This window comes from Anabrus simplex, chromosome 8 (genome assembly GCF_040414725.1).
Source record: "Anabrus simplex isolate iqAnaSimp1 chromosome 8, ASM4041472v1, whole genome shotgun sequence".
Lineage (NCBI taxonomy): Eukaryota > Metazoa > Arthropoda > Insecta > Orthoptera > Tettigoniidae > Anabrus > Anabrus simplex.
In genome coordinates, this window is record NC_090272.1 from 72,174,897 (window position 1) to 72,194,788 (window position 19,892).

The following is a 19,892-nucleotide window of genomic DNA, read 5'->3' on the forward strand; positions in this document are numbered from 1 at the left end:
GACATGTTATTGTATACACAGCGATTCATGAGATTTCGTGGATACATTAATATTCCTTTCGATTTATCGGAACTCTTTATCTCCCCTGTGGACGGAGTCAAAGAATGCATTAATTCTGTACCCTCTGCATGTCGTAATAATAATAATAATAATAATAATAATAATAATAATAATAATAATAATAATAATAATAATAATAATAATAATAATAATAATGAAATGGCGTATGACTTTTAGTGCCGGGAGTGTCAGAGGACAAGTTCGGCTCGCCAGATGCAGGTCTTTTGATTTGACTCCCATAGGCGACCTGCGAGTCGTGATGAGGATGTAATACATACACCCAGCCCCAGTGGCAGCGGAATTAACTAATTATGGTTCAAATTCAGCACGCTAACCATTTATTCATGGAGCTGGATAATAATAATAATAATAATAATAATAATAATAATAATAATAATAATAATAATAATAATGTTTCTCTACAGGGTCGGGTTTGAAGTATGAAGTGAGATGAATTTTCGTAGCGAGTTTTTACGACCGGATGCCCTTCCTGACGTCAACCTCATCAGAGGAGTTAAAGAGATACAATTAATAACATAATATAATTATGATAGAAGGAAAGGAGAGGGTGAAACCCGGTGCCCGCACATAGCCTACTCCTGTCGAATATCACCAAGACCAAGGTTGTTCAAGGTTTAAGTTCCCATCCGACGGACGAATCACCATCAACAGCGTCATATGACCTCACTCCACATGAGCACTGCGGAGAGGTTTGGAATTTAATCCAGGCTTTTGGCACGCAATCTAGTGATTAGAAATTGTATACCACTACCTCTCCTACCCTGCCGGCCAACATTCTGATGGTGAAAACTTTTTCGATCAACGGGACTCGAACCGGCTAACCACGGTGTCAGACCGTTTACACTTCTTGCCTTAACGATCCTGCCCACCTCCGGGCTAATAATAATAATAATAATAATAATAATAATAATAATAATAATAATAATAATAATAATAATAATATTGACTTTACGTCCCACTAACTACTTTTACGGTTTGTAGAGACGCCGGAATGCCAGAATTTAGTCCGGGGGAAGTTATTTTATGTGCCAGTAAATGAGGCTGACGTATCTGAGCACCTTCAAATACCACCAGACTGAGCCAGGTTCGAACCTGCCAAATTGGGGTCAAAAGGCCAGTTCCCCCTGTGGGTGGGAGCGGTAGAATAACACCCACGGTATCCCCTGCCTGTCGTAAGAGGCGACTGAAAGGGACCTTAGGGGCTCTGAACTTTGGAGCGTGGGTTGGCGACCACGGGACCCTCAGCTGAGTCCTGGCATTGTTTCCACTTACTTGTGTCAGGCTCCTCTACTTCGTCTATCCTATCCGATCTCTCTTGGTCAACTCTTGTTCTTTTCCGACCCCAACGCTATTAGGTTTGCGAGGGCTAGGGAGTCCTTCATTTTCACGCCCTTCGTGGCCCTTGTCTTACTTTGGCCGATATCTTCATTTTACGAAGTGTCGGACCCTTTTCATTTTTCCATCTGATTAGTGTTATATAGAAGATGGTTGCCTAGTTGTACTTCCTCTTAAAACAATAATCACCACCACCATCAAAAGGCCAGCGCCTCAACCGTCTGAGCCACTCAGCCCGGCACTAAGAGATGTACTCGCTTTCTCGCCTTCCAAGCACAAAAACATATCCATAATTGTATGCTTTTCCGTATTGCGAAGACAATGTACAAATGCGAAGTTTTTGTAAAGTAAATTATTTGAATAGTCGCGAACTAGAGTAACATAAAAATTATGGAAAATAATTGTGTGAGTACCCAGGTAGCATGTTTATTCTCACTTAGTGGTTATGGCACTTAAAGTGTGTGCTAAATAAATAAAACATGAAATAATATATTTTTCTTTGCAAACTTCGGTATTATTTCAGCCCCGTGCGAAAAAGAAGCCAATGATACCTTTAATAATACCGGCGTTCTGTGAAGGAATCGTAAGTGTAATTTTACTGATTACATGTTGAAGAATTAATTTTGCAAGAGTAATTCAGTAAAGTAATAAGACTCCGTGGCTCAGGCGGCAGCGCGCCGGCCTCTCACCGCTGGGTTCTGTGGTTCATATCCCGGTCACTCCATGTGAGACTTTAGTTGAACAAACTGGAGATGGGACAGATTTTTCTCCGGGTACTTCGGTTTTTCCTGTCATCTTTCATTCCAGCAACACTCTCCAATATCGTTTCATCTGTCAGCTATAAATCACTGCCCCAGAGGACCACGATAGGCTTCGCCATCTGACACAATTCCCATTCTCGCCGGTAGATGGGGGTTTCATTCATTTCAATCCTGACCCTGTCGAATGACTGTGTATTTTCATTTCTCAAGTAACGTTAATTCAGAACAGTTACTTTTTCCTTATAATTTTTCCATCGCTGATTACATTATATTTTTTGCACAAATATTAACATTCGGGCTATTCTTGTTTACATTCCTCCCAGTCAATTTGCATGTTGACAGTTCCACGAACTTCACGCCTTGTAAGTTATAGAGGGCGTTGGTATACGCTTGTTAACAATACTTCTTTCTAATCCCTCGGTTCCTATTTTATATGTTCGGTGCAAAACATTAGAGATCGAAAAGATTTGAATCCCACCCAATATGACGTCAAATTTAGTAAATTACTACTGCAATCTTTATATTTCTTTGAAACACTGAAAATACTCCTAAGGGAAAAATCATAAGTTAGGGTTATGTCTATAAAAAGAGCAAGATCGTTGCTTCAGCATGCATGAAAATGTGTAGACTATTTTTCTCTCCCTGAACAGATAAGAAACCAGAAGTATGTAAAGAAATCTAGTTTTATTAATTATTGACAAAATGAACCATAGGCCCAGCGTTAGAGTAATATTGTAAACAACAGTGTAGCTCAGTATTCGAACATGGTTTGTGGTAGTTACTGAAAGTATGTTTTCGAAATATATTTCTCCATTGCATGTATTCACAAATGATTGTATAATTAGTGACAGTTTACCAATAAGTTTTAATTTCATAGGGCGCATTTGAAGAATGAACTGGTGTCACTTGTTTTCTCGATATCACAATCAAACTCTTCACTATCATAACTCTGTTAGCTCATTATCCGCTATCAAATCTGGTGATGGTGAAGAAGTTGAAGAAGTAGCAGAGGACAAGTTAGACGCTTTATCATCGGTTGAGACTGGAAGATTAACACACTGATGGACTGAAGCCTTGTTCTCTTCTTGTTTCCATGATGAATGGCTTGCCTTTGGGAACTGTTCCACTTCCCTCAACCTTTCACTTAATGCCTTCAAAGCAATTTGTTTCCTTCTTTCTTTATCATATGTATCAACTCCTGGAATATTTATTATAATTCCTGATGGTGCATGAATATCGTATTTTGGTGGTATATGTCGGTAAAAACCAAGTCGAACTAGGCAAGCATGAATTGTGTTGCATATAGGTGTTAGTGGTGCTTGAAATACATCAGGGAAGAAATTTGCAAAACAGAAATTGTCAGCCAGATCACCAATCATTCCATTACTGTGCCGTTGAAAAAATCTCAAGTAAGTCCAGCTTACGATTAGACCCGACATGAACATTGTTGGGTATGTTCCTTCCAATAATTTACCAAACCACAGGATTAAGGACATAAGAAATAAACTCAGGGGCACATTTCTATTCGTTATCTTTCCCAGAGGAGTTCTCACGAGTAAATAATTGGGCATAATTTGTTTCACAGCCACGGAAATGCCGGCCACATAACCTGCTAATCCATGGATATGGACTGAAAACAGATAATCCGTATTAAGAGTACAGATATATAAAATCAAATAAAATAGAGCACTGATTATTGCTACACCAAAGTTAACAAGCACGAAAAAAATTATCATTTCCAAGGTTCCCCACAATGGTTCGATCAGTTTTCCACATAGACCCAGAGTCACAACATCGATGCAAACTTCCCAAAAATGTAACTCCAGGAAACAGAACGTGAAGGAAGTCCAAATCCAGGATACAACTGGAGAGCCTGGTGTGAGGCTGAAGAGACTGACGATCTTCCCGAAGTACGACAAAAAATATCCGCACAGCATTACTAAACAAAGAAATTTCACTAGTACACTTGTGTTTTCTAAGAGAGCAGAGAACTCTTGTCGGATCATTGATGTGCCACTACTGAATACGTTCACTGAAGTTATCTTGAACCCACTTGCCATATTGACTGATTTTCTGAGAAAAACGGTCCTGAACAGAGCTCGCGAGAATTCCATGAAATGAACTAACAATGGTAAAGGCACATGCGCATTTTACCGACTATGTATCGTTTCAAGCGTTCCACGATGATGACATTACTAAATTATGATTCTTCATCTGCATGCTCGAGGTTTTACTGTAAAGTTTAACGAGACTGTAGATCATACGTATCATGTACATAGGCTAACCTAACATAACCTAACAGGAAATAATTTATGAATCATTGTAGTGCATAACTTATTAGTAAGAACGTAGTTCCTGTGGTAAAACATCATAAAATACATTCCTGAAAATGCTATTAATCATAACTTAATGTTATAAATGCAGTTATAGTACACGTAATAAAACTATATAATATTACTAAGCCTATAGGTCTGACTGAATTCATCCAAGACTGGTAATATTATTATTAGTGCCTTTGAGATATGGTCGTATAGGAGGGTACTAAAGATATTGTGGAGAGAGAAAAGAATTAACGAATCAATTCTTAGTGAACTCGTTGTATACAAAGCTATCCTCCATGTGTTAACACAGAATTCTTTGGTCATGCAGCTCGATACAGCTCATCGACAAAAGACAAACTGGCAGTGTTGCCACCGAGCATGAATGCAATAACTCAGGGAGTAAATAATACAGGGAGCTGCCTGCTACACTACTCTCTGTGGCTATCGCTTGAAGCCAACGGCCACGCCCCCCATGGTTACCAAAACATGGCAATTCTTACGTTGTGGATATGTACAAACTAAGACATTTTCTCGGGAGTAGGGAAACTTCGAATCGATCAATTAAGTACAATCGTTTTCAAATAACACGGCGATTATCTGTAACAAAACTTTCTGGCAAACAGACCTATTAATGCTTTTTTCCTGAGTACTAAGGAAGCGTTTCTCATGACCCGCAGCCTTAAATCTACTCTCTCGCTAGTTGACTATCGGTACTATAAACCGAGTATCTCAAAAACAGGATATGCAAATCTTCACCAGATATCAGTAAAGATAAGGAGTAGGCTATTATTAAGGCCATACCGCAATGCTTTACGGGAATGCGCAATAAAATACGAAACTGGACATAGCAACAATTCTTAATACATTAGTGGTGGTGATTATTGTTTTAATAGGACGTACAAACATCAAGTAAACCATCCTCTGACACAAGTGGAAACAACTAAGCTAAGGGCCCATTGGACGCCAACCCACACTCCGAAGTTAAGAGCCCCTTAGGCCACTTGGACGCCAAACCACACACCGAAGGTAAAAGCCCCTTAGGCCCCCTAAATCGCTTTTTAAGACACGTGGTGGTAAATGAAATGGCGTATGGCTTTTAGTGCCGGGAGTGTCAGAGGACACGTTCGGCTCGCCAGGTGCAGGTCTTTTGATTTGACTCCCGTAGGCGACCTGCTCTTCGAGATGAGGATGAAATGATGATGAAGGCGACACATACACCCAGCCCCCAGGCCGGGAATCGAACTCGGGACCCCTGTGACCAAAGGCCAGCACGCTAACCATTTAGCCATGGAGCCGGGCACACGTGGTGGTGATTGTTGCTTTAAGATGGAGTAGGGCCTACAATTAGGAAACCATACTCTATTAACACTAATCAGAGAGAAATGAAGATATCGGCCAAAGAAAGACAAGGGCCACGGAGAGCGAGAAAATGAAAGACTCCCTAGCCCTCGAATCCTCTTATAGCCTCGGGGTCAGAAAAGAACAAGAGTTGACCATCGGAGGTGGGACATGAGATTTAAATTAGCTTGGCACAAGTAAGTGGAAGCAATGCCAGGACTCCGCTAGGGGCCCCGTGGTTGCCAACCGATCCTCCTAAATTGAGAGCTCCTGGGGCCCCTTACGAAAAGCAGGAGATACTGTGGGAGTTGTTCTACTACCCCCAACTCCACAGGGACTTTTACCACAGGCAGGGGATACCGTGGGCCTTATTCTACTCTCACCCATAGGAGGGTATGTGTATTAGAGGTGGTGGTAGTGAATATTGTTGTAAGAGGAAGTACAAGTGGGCAACCCCCCTCTATTAACACTAATTAGGAGGAAAAATGGAAGGGAACCGACCCTTCGAAAAATGAAGGTATCGGCCAAAGGAAGACAAGGGCCACGAAGGGAGTGAAAATGAAAATCTCCCTAGGCCTCAAGTGCTCTAATTCTGTAGGTAAGAAGGGAACGCTTCAAAAATAGCAGGTACTGCATTCTCCTTCAAAACAAATTTATTCATGGACCGATCAAACAATTCCGGTTTGAAATGTGCTGAACATATTCTGGTGTGAGGAGAAGGTATCCAATTTTCCCTTATAATGGCCTTAATCCACTCTGTTCTCCTTCCTCCATGAACAGGAAACCTCAGGAAAAATTGACGATAAACAACAAGTCTAACCTAAAAATTCTTACGAAAAGTGGACAGTATTTCTGAGAATCCGAAATACTAGCACAGTAACAATGGAGGTAATAAACTCCACTACATATGCAAGCCATACTTAGAATCTTATCCGTGAAATGTTATTCCAGGAATATTTTTGATTTCCGATTCGTGCAACCGTATGCACAACACGACATTTTACGTTTTAGCGTCTCGTACAGTGTTTGTATCTGAAAATTCCCGCAATTACAGTTTGCGTTCACCGTATTCACTTCATTGAGCTGTGACAGATTTGACTATCATAAAATAGCATGCGTTCTCGCGCCTATTTACGACCACGCCCCCCCCCCCCTCCCTCCCCATGTAAACCACTATCATTGGGCTTCACTCTCAGAGCTCCAAGACATCTCCCTGTATTCTTTACTCCCTGCAATAACTCTAACATTACCAAAATTTTACCCCAAATTACCCTATATATAGGCCTATTTAAAATACATGAATAAAAAAGAATAACTTCCAGTTTTTTCAATATTATTGTCGAGGTTCGCAGCTCGAAACACTCCCCGTGTCTATATAATATAAACACAGTACTATATCCCTGAATTTTTATATCTTATTTCCGTAAGAATATCCACTATCCTTCGTACTTTATGTTTCCATCTTCAGAAATACAATAGGTTATTTATCATTAATATTTAACACATTTTTCAACTTTAAGAATAAAAGTATTTCATTGCTTTGTCGATGTTAACGAACCTTACTATCACACAGTAAAATTACACTTTTATCTCCCTTAATACAATCAACAGACGCGATAAATACACTCATAATAGGTATTATCAAGGACTCGTTAAGCATTCTGCTCCACCAACTTTGTTTCATAATTATTGTTAATCCAGCCCCCCTATCAATGTGTTGCATTCTGTACAGTATGAATCCGGCTCCATGGCTGAATGGTTAGCGTGCTGGCTTTTGGTTACAGGGGTCGCGGGTTCGATTCCCGGCAGGGTAGAGAATTTTAACCGTCGTTAGTCAAGTTCGCTGGCACTGGGGCTGGGTGTATATGTCGTTTTCATCACCATTTCATCCTCATCATGATGCACAGGTCGCATACGGGCACCAAATCAAAAGACCTGCACCTAGCGAGCCGAACACGTCCTCCGACACTCCCGGCACTAAAAGACATACGCCATTTCATTTGTAAAGTATGAGTCGAAGCAGTTTTTATATTTGTGCATACGATAGTTTTTTTGTTTTTCCCCAAGTTGCAACATTCCGTCTACTAGCGTTTTTATAAAATTCAGGATACTTGTGGGCACACACAGTACGTGTGCTGATGTTTGTTTGTTTGTTTGTTTGTAAGCGAACCCTTGTCCCGTTTCTCTACGAGGTCGGGTATAAGGTGAGATGAATCTGTCGTGGCGGCTTTTTATGACCGAATGCCTTTCCTGACGTCAACGTCAAAGGAGTTAATGAGATGTAATGAATGACGTGATATATGACAGTAGGAAGAGAGAGAGTGAAACCCTGTGCCGGCACATAGTCTGTTCCTATCGAATAGCACCAAGGCGTCTGCTCAAAGCTTAACGTCTCCATCCGACGGACGAATCACCATCAACAGCGTCATATGCCCTCACTCTCCTATATGAGCACTGCAGAGAGGTTTGGCATTTAACCCAGGCTTTTGGCAGGCAATCTAGTGATTAGAAATTGTATTCCACCTCCTCTTCTACCCTGCCGGCCAACATTCTGATGGTGACATTTTTTCTACCAACGGGACTCGAATCGGCTAACCACGCTGTGGGACCGTTTACACTTCAACGTCTTAACGATCGTGACCACCAGGCGGGCTGCTGCACATGTGCTGATGTTCTTGTGAATATATAATTATAGGGCTCGGATGTTTAAGACCTAAAAATAGCCCAAATAAGCAAGCGAATATGACCTCAAAAGTGACGAAATATGACGTAAAAATGAAAAAAATATGACCCGAAAATTATTAATCTAAATATGGCAGTTTTTAAATAGGTTATAAATCGAAACGGCAATTCCTTTGATACACATTTGTTAACTACATTCTTTATTCTTACTTTCATATTAATTTTCAGAATATACATGTTAAGCAGTTATTCACAGTCTATTGTCCTTCATTCACTTATCAAACATTTGTGAATACATACAGTTACTCCCATAAATATTCGGTCAGTCTGATTTTTCACACACTTCTATTGGGTAGTTATTCTTACACTATAATGATAAAGTTAAATACAACGAAACATGTAGGAAAATTAGTAACACGTTCTACAAACATTGTGATGTAATTCAAAATATTCTGACAGTCATTAGTACGCCCTCTGTCGTACATTAAATAAAAGCAATAATTCCAGTGCCACCTCAAAAATATTCGGCCACTATACAAAAAGCAACATAAACTCGCAAAATTCACAACAATGTTACACATTCAGTACTTTGTAGGTCCACCTTGATGTTTTAGGACCTATTCCAGTCGTTTCGGCATACTGGCGATAACTTTCTTGATATAATCAGGGCTTAATGCCGCCCATTCTTGTAGCAGTCTCCTCTTCAAGTCTCTGAAGGAACATGGCCGCCGCAATTGCAGAGCTGCCTTCATTCGACTCCATACCTTCTCGATGGGGTTCAGGTCGGGTGATTGTGGTGGAGTTTCAAGACCTTCTGGCAGTTGTACAACAGCCACTCCCTGACAAGTTACGACTTGTGCTTGAGGTCGATATCTTGGTAGAACTTGAAAGTACACTGTATATCATGTTGTTTCTCAAATTGTTGCAAATTGTTTTTGAGGATAGCCAAATACCCCCCTTTTTTGTCAAAGTATCTTCAATGAAACTCAGTGCACCAACCCCGTTAGATGCTACACATACCTACACGATTGCTCTTCCTCCACAATTTTTTTACCGTTGCTTCAAAATTGCTTGTTCTCAGTTCCTCGTGACGTTTCCGCCACACAAATTGCCTGCCATCGGACCCGAAGACGTTGAACTTTGACTCATCGATAAATAACACATCCTGCCACCAAGCACTGGGTTTGCGTACGAAGGTTTTTGCGAACTCTAGCCGCTTGTTTTATTTACTGCACAAATGTATGGTTTCCTCCTAGCTCTTCTCCGAAAGAACTCATTCCTTCCCAGTGCTCTTCGCACGGTATCAGTACCTACTTTCTTTCCACACTCCTCTAAAATAGCTGCTGCCAGTTTCGGAGCACCAATTTTCGGATTTCGTTTTCCGTTCTGAAGCACAACCGCTCCTCTCGTTGTATCAGCCTTCTTGGTCTGCCTGTATGGGGAATTGAATCATTCTGTCTTCATTTTTGCATCGTCTTATTATATCTTCAATTGTTGTTCTGGTTTTGTTAAGCATCTGCGATATCTTTCTATGCGATTTACCTCGAGCACGATGGAATATCACGAGCTGGCGTTCTTCAAAAGTGGTATTGTGTTGTCTTTTGCACCATTCCGCAACACTGCAGCAAATGATTTCTGCACGACGTGTCACGCGACACCGCACTCCTGAACTGAACATTTTCCAACGCTATCTGCCTTATCTCCGTCAATGAACACAACAGCAATCCCGGCCTTTTCAGGTGACCGAATATATTTGAGGCGTGTCATTTCACCTATGTCCACTATGGCCTTTCTTATACAGCATACTGTACATCAATGTTCCGTGATTCCTCTTCGGCCTAAGCAACCAAATGTAGTTTCATAACTTGGACACATTTGGTTTCACATTCGGCTCATGGGTGCGTTATTGTCACCACTTTTTCGCGGATTTCATCAGTGGCCGAATATTTATGGGAGTGACTGTAGGTACCTATAAAGTACTAAGTTCGCTAAGATTATCAGATCACACAACATTTTAAATGTACATGTGACTGTTGTACTGAAAGTTCCACACTTCCCACAATTGCAGTACTTGCATGAATGTCTAAGCTAGCAGCTTTTAAACGAGTAATTGCACTCGATATAATCCCAAAGTGACTTAATATATGCCAGAATTTCTGACAAACTGTTTGAAAACTATTCTTGCGCAATGTTGATAGAAGAAGCAGAGTATTCCACTTGTATTAACTTCAGATGTGAAAGCGAGAAGCAGTTTTGTGAATACTAGTTAGCATTCGATAAGTTGAAGATGATTCTGCACAGCTACAGCTGTCGTCAAACCGCCGAATTATGACCGAAATATGACGTTTCTACGAAAATAGCTCAAAATATAAGCTTATGACAAAAAATTGCCAAAATATGCATTTATATGACAATTAAAAATCACTTAATTGTGACGATACTCACCTGATTTGCACCAAAATCCAATCAGGCAAGAAAATAGAGACAAATACAAAATATGACTTTTCCTAAACATCCGAGCCCTTAGGTAATTATATTCATACCAAACATGGTGTTGAAGACAGCTTTGAAAACTCAAGAATAGAACAAATCGAGCTGCTTTTCTTTGGATTTTTTTCCAGTTCTTGAATCAAGTAATCCTGGTAAGGGTCCCATACACAGGAACCATATTTTATTTGGGGTCTTACCAGAGACTTATATGCCTTCTTTACATCCTTACTACAACCCCTAAATACCCTAATAACCATGTGCAGAGATCTGTACCCTTTATTTACAATCCCATTTAAGTGATTACCCCAATGAAGATCTTTCCTTATATTAACACCTAAGTACTTACAATGATCTCCAAAAGGAACTTTCACCCCATCAACGCGGTTATTAAAACTGAGAGGACTTTTCCTATTTATGAAACTCACAACCTGACTTTTAACCCAGTTTATCATCATACAATGTCCGGTACCATGGCTAAATGGTTAGCGTGCTGGCTTTTGGCCACCGGGGTCCCGGCTTCGATTCCAGGCAGGGTCTGGAATTTTAACATTAATTGTTTTATTTCGCTGACGGGGGCTGGGTGTATGTGTCGTCTTCATCATCATTTCATCCTCATCACGATGTGCAGGTCACCTACGCGCGTCAAATCAAAAGACCTGCAGCTGGTGAGCCGAACATGTCCTCGGACACCCCCGGCACTAAAATCCATACGCCATTTCATTTTTTCATTATTATTATTAATGTTGCAAAACGTGTCACTCGCAGGGATCGTTGATGTGTGCATTTTTGTTGTTATTGGTAGTGGTTTAACATACTAACTCAGAGCAGGTTTTTGAAACCTTGGACAACAAAGGACGAGGACAGAGAAGAAAGCGCCCATGGCCTTAATTAAGATACAGCCCCAGCATTTGCCTGGTGTGAAAATGGGAAACCACAGAAAACCATATTCAAAGCTGCCAACATTGGGGTTCGAACCACTATCTCCCAACTGCAAGCTCACAACTGCGCGACCCTAACCGCACGGCCAATTCGCTCGGTTTGTAGCATTCTGTCGACAGTTTGGCTTAAAGAACGTTATAATAAATTATCATCCTAAGGGTTCTATAGCCATCCTCAGAAACTACTTGTGTGGTTTAGGGCAAGCGTTCTATACATAATTTAGTTATACAGGGTACATCCAAACATTTGTTACATACGTCGGGGGGTGATTTCTGGGACCAAATCAAGAACGATTTCTTTTACTTACAAGTTATTTTACGTCGCACCGACACTGATAGGTCTTATGGCGACGATGTGACAGGAATGAGCTAGGAGTGGGAGGGAAGCGGCCTTGGCCTTACTTAAGGTACAGCCCCAGCATTTGCCTGGTGTGAAAATGGGAAACCACGGAAAACCATTTTCAGTGTTCGAACCCACTATCTCCCGAATACTGGATACTGGCCGCACTTCAGCGACTGCAGCTATCGAGCTCGGTAGAAAGATTTCGAGGATCGAAACAAGAAAAATATCTTGGAGGGCGTTGGTATTAGGTTGCACATGGCCACCACCATGCCGACATTTTTGTCGTCCATCGTCCATTTTGTTCACCGACGAGGAAAAGTTGGAATAGATTGCATCATAAACTCGCGTAGGTGGTGGTGGAAATGAAATGAAATGTCGTATCGCTTTTAGTGCCGGGAGTGTCCGAGCACAAGTTCGGCTTGCCAGATGCAGGTCTTTTGATTTGATTCCCGTAGGCGACCTGCGCGTTGTTATGAGGATGAAATGATGATGAAGACACATTCACCCAGCCCGCGTGCCAGCGAAATTAACCAATGATAGTTAAAATTCCCGACCTATCCGGGAATCGAACCCGGGACCCCTGTGACCAAAGGCCAGCACGCTAACCATTTAGCCATGGAGCCGGACGTAGTGGTGGTGATTATTATTTTAAGAGGAAGTACAAATAGGCAACGATCCTCTATTAACATTAATCAGAGGGAAAAATGGAAGCGGTCACACACTTTGAAAAATGAAGGTATCGGCCAAAGAAAGACAAGGGCCACGAAGGGCGTGAAAGTGAAAGACTCCCTGAGTTCTGGAATGAGCAAGAGTTGACCAATAGAGGTCAGTTAAGACGGATGAATGTTAGGAGCCTAACACAAGTGGAAGCAATGTCAAGACGCAGCTAAAAGTCCCGTGGTAACTAACCGACGCTCCCAAGATGAGAGTCCATGGGGCCTGTTTTAGTCGTCTCTTACGACATTACATAAAATCAGCTTCATGATCCGTATCGCACTTCAATAGATTCACAAGTAAGTATTTATTTATTTTCCACCTAGTCGATACAATGATTGCTTAAGGCAACTTAATGGTTAAAAGTGGTACATGTTTCGTATATTATCAAGATCTTCAGCCACATAACACTGTTTAGATGAAACATACAGAAATTTTATTGTTTAGATGAAAAATACATGAAAAATACATAAATATAATTTTTGTGTTAAAATATTTGTTAGTATACTTTGCCTATCAGAGCAGCCTCAGAACTTGTGAGTTGAGTCTTGTAAATAAATAAATAAATAAATAAATAAATAAATAAATAAATAAATAAATAAATAAATAAATAAATAAATAAATAAATAAATAAATAAATACATTGGCCTAATATGTCAGGATTTCTTAAGGAGGAAGTTGATCTTCACATAAATATCATACTAACTACATCTGTCGTTTCTGCTTTCATTTCCAATTGGTACAGAGGAGGGATACATCTTTAACTCGTAAATAAGGAGAAATGGTCCTTCTCATCCCTCGGATAAATCCGGCGATGTTTTAAAGGATTTAATACCTCGGTCTTTCTGTCATCCTCCGAGGAAGGGGCGCGAACAGGAGGGTTGTGCTGACATGTTACTCCAGTTAGCGATCTGATGCTTCGAACAGCTCCGAGACTAATACATGTCCGCTAGTACCGCTAGCACACTGCCAGAGGCGCTGTTCTCAACTGTGATGGTTGATCATTGGTCAGAAATCAGAATACAGAATATTTTCATCATAACCGCGCACTTTTTCGATACTATACTATTGTCTAAACCGCGATATTAAAAAAAAAAAAAAAAAACGGAACATTGGGCGTACGGTTTGAAGGGTGCACCGTACGCGGAACTAAATGAGAAAAAACCGTATTGTTCCGGGCAAAACCGTACATCTGGCAACCCTACCCGGGGTTCTCCGTACGGCACCGTTTTTACGTACTGGCTTAGGTTTCAGCATTTTGCGGAGTCTGTTACCTATAGATTAAACTATTTTCTATCAAATCGTGTAGTAGTAGGATCACTGATGTTATTAGTGCCGATATTTTGGTCCACTTTTACGATCATTGTAACCATAAAAACAACCTATATAGGCTACTGTACACAATTGTCAATTGCCCATGACTTGAAAACATTTCTCAACATTTATACTCAGATTCATTATATGATGTGCGACACGAGTGACAGCCCAGAGAATTATAATTCTCGATAATTATAGTAGTTTCTTTTATGCATCGCGTATTTCCTTGATCATTTGTAATAGTTACGAAATGTCGGACCAAACAAATACATTCAATAATATTTATATTTGTGGCACTATCTGGCGGAAGTATACTCACACTAAGCTTTGTGAAGGGAGCAGGTATATCTAGGTGGGAATGATGGAAAAACATGGTAGCAAAAGATCTTAGAGGTCGACGCTCATTAGGAACTAATATTTAGAGGCCCCCATGAAGAAAAGAAGAAGATACACTATAATTCCAAACATGACAAATAATTTCTACGTACTTAAATAAATACACCAGTGATATAAATATCTAATGAAGTCGGTCACACCGATAGTATGAGTAACTAAAGCCAGTTTCTGGTAACCCGTACGAAGAACGGGTACTTCTGCTAGTAAGTTATAACCGAGAATTTTTTTATTATTATGATTATTATTATTATTATTATTATTATTATTATTATTATTATTATTATCCAGAAGACCAGGAGGGATAAAATCAGGAATGAAAAGTCAAAGAAGACGTAAAACTAGAAGACTCCTTACTCCAAAAGATCTAAAAGGCAAGACTGAAGTGGTTTGGTCATGTGAAAAGAATGAGTGCCCACAGGTCTGCAAGAAAAGAGTATGAAAGAGGAATCAGGGGAAAGAGACCAGTGGGCAGACCTAGAGAAAAATGGACAGTCTTAGTGAAGAAGGATGTAGAGGAGAGAGGTCAGGATTGGGAGCGGATTGTGAACGAAGAATGGTTCATGGACAGAACAAAATGGAAGGGGCTCGTATACCACAGCTGGGAAAATGGAGTTGGTCAACGACGACGACGATGATGATGATGATGATTATTATTATTATTAATATAATTGTTGTTGTTGTTATTATTATTATTGTATGGCTTTTAGTGTCGGGAATGTCCGAGGGCATGTTTGGCTCGCCTGGTGCAGGTCTTTATATTTGACGCCCATGGGTCTAGGTGCGGGCTGATGATGATGATGATGATGATGATGATGATGAAAATGAGGTAGGGAGAGGGTGAAACCCGCTGTCGGCACATAGCCTAGACCCTATTCCTGTCGAATAACACCAAGGGGTCAGTTCAAGGCTTAACGCCACCATCCAACAGAAAAATCCCTATCAATTCTGCGGAGATGTTTGTAATTGAATCCAGGCTTTTGGCATGCAATCTAGTGATAAGAGATTGTACATCACCATCTCTCCTATCCTACCGGCCAACATTCTTATAGTGAACATTTCCACCAGCAAATGAACTAAAATTTCTTTCACTTGTGCATTGGAGTTTGGAAGATACAATGTTTCCTTTGCTTGGATGTTCTGTGCTGTTACTTCTCCTCCATATAAGGCGATCGTCATCAGAAAGGCAGATCGTTTAATAAATAAATACCTACCAACTTCATAACCGAAGATAGTTTTTCATCGTATCATCATGCTGTTCCGAAAAAAGATGATTTTCTTGGTTGGCGAATCCACGTGTTTTGGTAAGTGTTAGCGAATGATTGGTGGTGGTGGTGATTATTGTTTTAAGAGTGTTAGTGGATGAGTATCGGCGTCACACAGTGGAGAAAATTTCCTCTCTATCTACCGGATTCCAAAGTTTATGTTCCCGAAAGGCAGGCCACAGGAAGGTACTGATCTTGTGCACCTCGGTAATCTGTACATTTTCTGTCAGAAAATGGAGATAATGTTCTCCGAGCTTCCAAATTTCACCGGTATCTTAATTTGTTGGCCTGGAAAGCGAGTTCAGTTTGCGAAACCAAAGACGTATGAGCTCTTGTTTATCTCCTTCGAGGACGTCATTCTGTTGCATCTGTGAGTGCTTTGAGAATCTTAAGTACCGTAGTTGTTTCACAACATTGTTGTTGTAACCTTCCAGTTTGTCTTGGGCATTCCTTTCTCTCGCCGCCAGCTCCGCGGTGTAGGGGTAGCGTGCCTGCCTCTTACACGCAGGCCCCGGGTTCGATTCCCGGCCAGGTCAGGGGTTTTTACCTGGAACTGAGGTCTGGTTCGAGGTCCACTCAGCCTACGTGATTACAATTGAGAAGCTATCTATCTGACAGTCCCAGTCTAGAAAGCCAAAAATAACGACAGAGAGGATTCGTCGCGGTGAGCACATGACACCTCGTAATCTGCAGGCCTTCGGGCTGAACAGCGGTCGCTTGGTAGACTGTGGCCCTTCGCGGCTGTTGTGCCATGGGGTATGGTTTGGTTTGGATACCTTTCTCCCATTAGGTGGGGGCGGTATAATACATCCGCGATGTACCTGCCTGTCGTAAAAGGCGACTAAAAGGGGACCCTTTCTTCTTGGTAGCGTGGGTTGATGACCACGGGTCCCCTAGTTGGGTCTGACAATGCTTCTACTTACTTCTGCCAGGCTCTTCGCATTCGTCCTTCCTATGCGGCTTCCCTTTGTCAGCTCTTGTTCTTTTCAGACCCCGATAGTGCTAGGTTTGCGAGATCTAAGGGAATCTTTCATTTTCACGCCCTTCATGGTCCTTCGCTTTCTTTCGGCCGATACCTTCATTCTTCGAAGTGTCAGACCTCTTCCATTTCTGTCCTGCGCTTTCACTTAAAACAATAATCACCACCACTTCTTACAGTAGGCATTCCTTGTAGAGCATCATATTGAAGAAACATCGAATTTAGCATAATATAGAGGCTGTTCCACCTTACTTCGACCTCCTGTTTGAATGTGACCTCTAATAAATCCACATTCGCACTATTTGTTTGGAGGCGTTGATGGTCGTCTGATATTCTGACATTTCTTCCGTCATAAATATCTAAACACTGCACGATGCACGGATAACGGCGGAAAGGCTCAAGAGTTTTAACAATATAGGCTATGCTCCTTTACCGGTCACAAAGCTTCATATGTTCAGGATATATTTCCACCTCCGACAGCTTCTCTTCCTTCTCTTCGCGTATGTATGCGCTTGTTTTTGCCTTGTAAGTTCTTTAGATAGACCTTGTAACACTGTTCCCGAAATAATCATAAAGGGACGAAGAGCTGTTGCTCACATTTTGACGCACTTCTACGTAATGTTTTGTTTGACATTTGTATTTGATGGATGCGACGTATTATCCATATTTTACACACGAGTGTTTTCATGTGTGACGTAGAAGATGCAAACATCAATCAGGAAACAGAACACATATCCTACTATCCTGCATGTTGAACATTCGCAGCTGTTAGGCCTACTAGGAAAGACGTTTTCTTATAGTTCACTTTTCATCCTTTTTTTTAAAAAAAAAACCCATGTTCCTTCTCTCAAGTTTTGCTTTAATCGTATCTTTGGAAGTGTGTTCCATGTTCACAGCAACTGCAAATGTGAATCAGTCGGAACGAATGTGGTATATTCGCTCAGACTGCCCAGCCTCCAGCCACAGAAGAGGAATAATGCAAAAAGGAAACCGCTCCAGTACGTGTGTCAAATTCGACTGCGCATGACCAGTGTCTACCATATTGAAACAGAGCAAACTGTCGTCAAACCTAGCTTCGAGTGAACGCTTGTTTTAAACCAACGTGACCTTTAATTTGAAAATATTAAACAGCTGTAGTACTCACTGTACATTCAAATGAGCACTTATTTTTCACGTTGAGTCCGACCCCACGGTGTAGTCTGTAGGGGGCAACGCGTCCGCCTGTCACCCGGCGGTCCCGGGTTCGATTCCCGGCCGGGCCAGGGTTTTTCAATTGTAAATGATTAATATCCCTGTCCTGGGGACTGGGTGTCTGTGGCGTCCTTAACGCTCATTTCCTTACATTCAACACTCTACACTTCCGCAATTCCAATTACACGCAGGTTCATATCATATGGTGCAAGTAGGGGCAAAATATCTCTATAGGTCGACGCTCCGAACAAATAGCATTTTAAAAATTAAAATATATATACATATATTTTGTTCACGTTTTGAATCTACATTTGGTAATGCAGTATTTGTAATTTTGCACGCTTGACAGTGCGTGTGTAGGAAGAAAGTCAGTTAAACATCTAATTGAAAAAAAAAATTTCTAAGACAAATTAAGACAAGTTTTTTCAGATTTCAAAGACAACCAAAGGCAAGTAAAATAAGTGCAACAACAGAATATTCAGAAAATCTTCCAGTGTTCAATTCTGCAATAGTGATGGAACATTCGATTCATTTTACAGAATCGATTCATTTGATTCCGTTCACGTTACTGAATCGATACAGTGATCCGATTCACGGCACATTAGAGTCACCGGTCCTACTGCATCTGTGTAGTATGTACTGATAAGACAGCAGCAACAGCATTCAGTGCTCGCTGCTTCCATCTGGTCTTCATACTATGAACTCCTTTCTTAGCAAAATGCTAGTTACTCTAATACATCGAAGGTTTCCGGCGACACAGGATGGGAAAGGTCTGGGATTAGGAAGGTAGCAGCCATGGCCTTAATTAAGGTACAATCCCAGCATTTCCTGGTGTGAAAATGGGGAAACTACGGAAAGCCATCTTAACGGTTGCCGTCGGTGGGATTCGAACCCACCATCCCCTGAATGCAAGCGCATAACTACGCGATACGAACCGCACGTCCAACTCGCTGAGTCATTTTTGAAAATATGTATTTTTCTATCAGCAGAGGAATTTTTTTAAATCGTCATACTTTGTATCGGCTACCCGAGATGTACAGTAGACCACTGGTTTTCTGATTCAACATACTGTCCACGTATGAATGAAGTCTTGTGCAACGATGTGACATACGAACTGAGAGAATACTGAGCCATTCTTCCCAAAATAAAACAGGTACTTGTGAGTGGTCATGAGCATGACTCATAGTCATAGGGCAGGCTAGAGTCGAGTTTAATTAATTGTCAAATGTCAACTAAGTAATAATACTAAGATTCATTAAACTTTTTTTTTTTTTTTTTGCTAGTCGCTTTACGTCGCACCGACACAGATAGATCTTATGGCGACGATGGGACAGGGAAGGGCTAGGAGTGGGAAGGAAGCGGCCGTGGCCTTAATTAAGGTACAGCCCCAGCATTTGCCTGGTGTGAAAATGGGAAACCACGGAAAACCATTTTCAGGGCTGCCGACAGTGGGGTTCGAACCTACTATCTCCCGAATACTGGATACTGGCCGCACTTAAGCGACTGCAGCTATCGAGCTCGGTATTCATTAAACTAATAAATACCGGGCGAGTTGGCCGTGCGCACAGAGGCGCGCGGCTGTGAGCTTGCATCCGGGAGATAGTAGGTTCGAATCCCACTGTCGGCAGCCCTGAAGATGGTTGTCCGTGGTTTCCCATTTTCACACCAGGCAAATGCTGGGGCTGTACCTTAATTAAGGCCACGGCCGCTTCCTTCCAACTCCTAGGACTTTCCTATCCCATCG

General features: G+C 41.3%; 1 pseudogene; it reads right to left on the bottom strand.

Annotated features, from left to right (window-relative positions):
• Positions 1-3,118: 3,118 nt before the first annotated feature.
• Positions 3,119-4,237, bottom strand: LOC136879302 (transmembrane protein 115 pseudogene; annotated as a pseudogene).
• Between the last annotated feature and the right edge of the window lie 15,655 nt (positions 4,238-19,892).